Here is a 5,098-nt window from a genome sequence, read left to right on the forward strand (position 1 = left end):
TTCTCATATCTATTTCTCCATTTTTCTCAGCTTGATTTCTTTCTTTCCTGTTATTTATTTATTTAGTTTTAAAATAAAACTCTTGATTTCGGTTATCCAGATAGAGGATTATGATCTATGATAAGAATTTATATCAATTAGTCTATGTGGAATACGACCTTGCTTGCTACTGTACACAATTGCACCCGTGCACTTGCGGTGTGTTAAGAAATTAGCGAACATTTATTAATTACACACTTAAAACACTAATCTATAATTCCTTAATTCCCGTGCAGAAACCAGACGTGTTAAGATTCGTGGGACGGAGATAGTACATATAAAGAAGAATAATAAATTTATATTGGAACCCCTAATTAAATACTAGTATTTCTAACTTTAATACACTATCTTCCAATTTTCAAATTTTTATTACTCCATTTTTGTAACTTTGATGAGAATAAGGCTTGTATTAATGGAAAAGAAAAAGAAAAAAGGGGTGCAACACGAAAAAAGGAAGTTTCCGTCGACAGCAGGATTCGAACCTGCGCAGTCCATTTTTGTAACTTTAAGGCAATGATAAAATTGAAAGTGTAGCAAAATTTTATTTAAAAAAATTATAAAGTTACACTTGAAATAGGATAAAATAAATTTCACAGCATGTCACTTATTTTAGAATAAAGGAAATAATAAATACTAGATCAAAATATCACTTAATTTATACCATAAATTTATTTTATATTTCATCCTTACAAATAATTCATATTTAACATTCTAAAATACGTTTTTTTTTTTTTTTGCGCACAGATAAAATGAATCAGTATATTCAGACCGAGAGAATAATAAATTCAGGAGACACAAATGTAGCACTTCAGATATATGTTGCCATTTTTCGAGCAGGAAACTCCACATAAACCATACTTATATATGAATTTCGATTTTCAAGAGAGGAAGAAAAGTAACGTAGTCGGCAGGGTGGTTTTTTATATACTTATACGCCATTTTTTATTTAAATAAAAATAAAACTCGAAAAATGAATACTTATTTAAAAATTACATCGTCCTTCCGCACATGCTACAAAATTTAGTCAAAGATTTCTCATAGACTCTCTCTCTCTCTCTAGATATGACGTTATTCTGCCATTCCCCACGTTACTCTGCTTCTATAAATACATCCACCACTTTTCATTATTTTCTCCCTCACCACACATCATCACCTCTCCTCTGTTTTTACTCCTCTCTGTTTTCACATGTGTGTTTCTGTGTGTGTGAATTCTCAAATTTCATGCATGCACTTTTAATTTTGGAGTGCGGCGGCGCCGGCGAGTATGGAGAGCCCGTAAAGCTCAGGAGGGATAGCGCCGCTGCCGATCTCGATTCTCGCGGCGGCGGAGGTGGCGGCGCGTGGATCTCGATTGGTGGCGCTATCCATCCTGAGTTTCATTGGTTCTTTTTTCCGTACTAATTAGTTAGTTAATTAATTAATTAGTATAGATTAATTTTGGCCACACAAATTAAGTGGGCCTGAATAACGTAGTACATTCGTCTTAATTGGTCGTGCTGTTTAGTTATCGAATTTTGACTCGTTCAATTATTTATTGATTTATTGTTTTCTTTTTTTGTTTTTGTAGTTTGTTTAATAGTAGTAGTTTCATTTGCAGGAGCTGCTGCTGGCAGGTGGTACCTTGGGAGTGAGTAATGAGTTGTACGTTTTCCTTTTTAATGATCGATCATCTACTCCAATGTGACTATGTGAGGGCTTTTTGTATTTTTATTTCTTTTGCATATTTATAATTTTATGGATTTGGAAAAAAATTGAAGTTGTGTATACGAAGGAGTAGTAATTTTTACAATTTTTCGTGTTTGGTGTGTAATTTATTTAATTGCATATACCACTTCACGTTGAACGTTATTATTATTATTAATAATTTTTTTTTCCGGCGATTATTATTATTTATCATTAAGAGAAGCTATATTATTTTTCTTGCACCAACGCCCATTGCCCCATAAAAGGATACTTGTTGAATTGAATTCATGTGCACAATTTATATTTCAAATGAGCTCACTTCCCTTCACTTTTAATTAATTAATTTAGTATGGGTATAGACCTATAGTAAACATTATTATTCAAGAAATTTTTTAGATGTCTATGGATAACTTTATTGGTGGCGTCGGTGAGATTTAATTCACTTAATTGGTATTTTTATATTTTCGTGGGCGGAGAGAAATTGCGGCTTGGTCGAAAAATCTCAAATTAAATAACGGTGGTTCAGAATTCGCATTAGATTTATCTGCTGTAATTAGTAATGCCTTAAAATTATAAAAAATCTAAATAATTAGTAGCATCTCTCTTATAAAAAAGAAAAAAAACACGGTCAAATTTGTAGACATAATTTGTGGAAATTGCAATCGTATCTATAAATATGACTAGATATATGAAAATCACAATTATTATGGAGTTTAATTGTGAAAATTACACTATCCTTTCTTTTGTTGGAAAAATAAAGTTTTAAGGACCGATTCAAAATATATGTACATCAAATTAATATTAATTATTTTACCATTTTATTATTAAGATAACACACACATTTATACTACTATCTTAGTCCACAAAAAATAGTTATTTTTTGTCATTTTAAAATGCCTACAAAAATTAATTATTTTTTATTTTCAAAATTTTTCTCTCATATAATGAGTTTTTTTTTCTCAAATCATAATATATTAATTATTGTTATTAAAATTATTATTTAAGTGAGATATTTTTTTCATTTATTAACACTAATTATTTTTATTAAAACTCGTATCGTCTCCGTCTAGATCATTTTTTATGAACGAAAAGTAATATTATTTATATGTTTGTAATTTTTCTTTTAGGTTGAATAGTTGATATATATTTGTAATTTGTTTGCACACGTTGAATTCATGGAGGGATTGGGTAGTAATATTATAAAAAGTTGTGGTCTCTTTGGCGATTTAATCAAATTCTGAGAAAGGTAGCTTTCACAGATTTTGGATTCGTTTGGTAATTTAGTTAGATGTCAAGTGATCGAGATTCGAGATGAGGATGTAACTCGCGCTTCATAGGTAAGTAATTATGCACGGGAGTATCGAAATTAATGATATATTTAAATAAATATGAATATTCAACAGAATTAAAATATAAATAAATATTAAATATATTTTAAAAATAAAATAAAATAATAAAAAGCAATTATTCAATAAAAACTCAAATTTGAAAATATAAATTTTCAATTTTATATAAAATGTGGTGGTAATTATGGTTATAAAACAACTGAAATTATTTGATAAAATTAGCATGACTTATTATTATTATTATTATTATTATTATTATTATTATTATTATTATTATTATTATTATTATTATTATTAAATAACTAAATCTTTTCATACACAAACATAGATGAAAAATCATATTTGAAATTATATTTTCAATATATATAACTAATTATTCATGTTGGGAATCTTGTGGAATATCCTAATCCTTGTTTTGATGATACCAAAATTAATAGGTCGTATTTGTAATAGACTAGAATTGTTTTGAACTCAAGTGTTAGAGTTCGGTTCTAGTTTAGCTTGCGGTGTCGAAGACTCAAGACTGAAGACTGAAGAACGAAGGACTGAAGACTGAAGACTGAAGATACCAACTGAAGTATCAGTTGAAGAATCAGTTAGGAACTGATTACTTAATGCGCGCAATGGACTGACACTAAAGTCAAGTATCAGTTGAATATTCCTCATAGGACTGATCTTCCAACGTTCAGAGGAAGCCACGTACTCACAAAGTACAGCCGCATTAAATGCAGAGATCTTAGGATCTTATCTCTGCAGAGGTCATTCCTATCTGGTGGTTACTTTTCAGAGACGTCACATCTCCTGTCCATCAAGAGAGCCGTTTCCACCCAGACAAGGAACCTCGAAGATTGAAGCCTCAGCCCAAATTCGAATTGCTCTCCAACGGAAGAAATCTTGATGACGTTCTACGCCAACGGATCTATTCAAGAGTTCTCCTACAAATAGCGCTCGAGGATCACTTCAACCTTCACCGATTCAACGACATAAGCTGAAGCTCTGCCGAAATTGCTACTCAGCCTAAAGCTTAACCTCCCCAAAGCTTGAATTGAATAAGAGAATTCCAAAGCCAAAATCAGTCACTGCTGATTACACATATTCTCTTAGACCTTAGGCAAACCTCTGTTTACCCAGAAGCCAAAGGTCAAACTTGCTTCAAAGAACTTGTTCTTTGTAGTATAGTTGACACTCGTTCAAACCTCCCCCCCAAAAGAGTGTTTGAGTGATTCGGAGTTCAGGAAGGTACTCTGACTCTGAGTGAGAAGTCTGTGCACGGGTTGTGCTGAGCAAGAGAAATCCGACGCGAGTGAAGCGTGGGTACTGAAGAAGGGTTTTCTTCAGTGGTACGGTTGTGTGCACTAGGCAAGCACACGATTTGGTTTGCAGTGCACCTGTTAAGCACTTGCGGAGTGGATTGTTGGTCTGATCAACCGACCGTGGATGTAGGAAAGGGTTTTTCCGAACAACGTAAAAGTCTCTGTGTTGTTTACAGCTTTCAGTTTTACATTCTTACTTGTGTTATTTCAATTGATAAACTGAACACTGATTAACTGCAAAGAGAAACCTAAAGACCAACAACGTGCTCCACCGAGGCTATTGCGAAACTAAGTTTAATTTCCGCTGCGTATGATATCAGTCTGACTGATCTATCTTGTGATAGTCAGGAAGAGTGTTATCATCTCTGTTTTAGCAAACCCGACTGAAGCCTTTATTTGCATTAAGTTCCAATAACTTAACTGATAACTCTTTACTGAAGAGCTTTCAGTATCAGTCGTCAACCCTGTTTGGTCAAAACTGTTTTCAGTAAAACAGGAGTCTGTGTTTGCGTGTAAAGTTTCGTTTTGATCTCTGACTGAGATCCCTCTGATTGAGAAATTCATAGGTGTATTCCCCCCATACACCTATTCGAGACCCTCAGGACCTAACAATTCATCTACAAAGTTATATTAAAATTAATAAAGAAAAATTATTTTTAAAAAAAAGAGATATATAATAAACCAATATATTCTCCTTCACCTTTGTTACATTATAAA

General features: G+C 32.3%; 1 long non-coding RNA gene across 1 annotated transcript; it reads left to right on the forward strand.

Moving 5' to 3' along the window:
- The first annotated feature begins 953 nt into the window (after positions 1-953).
- Positions 954-1,932, forward strand: LOC131022711 (uncharacterized). Its single transcript, XR_009101395.1, has 2 exons — positions 954-1,421; positions 1,637-1,932. It is a non-coding gene; the product is annotated as an uncharacterized LOC131022711 (long non-coding RNA).
- The last annotated feature ends 3,166 nt before the right edge of the window (positions 1,933-5,098 follow it).

This window comes from Salvia miltiorrhiza, chromosome 4 (genome assembly GCF_028751815.1).
Source record: "Salvia miltiorrhiza cultivar Shanhuang (shh) chromosome 4, IMPLAD_Smil_shh, whole genome shotgun sequence".
Lineage (NCBI taxonomy): Eukaryota > Viridiplantae > Streptophyta > Magnoliopsida > Lamiales > Lamiaceae > Salvia > Salvia miltiorrhiza.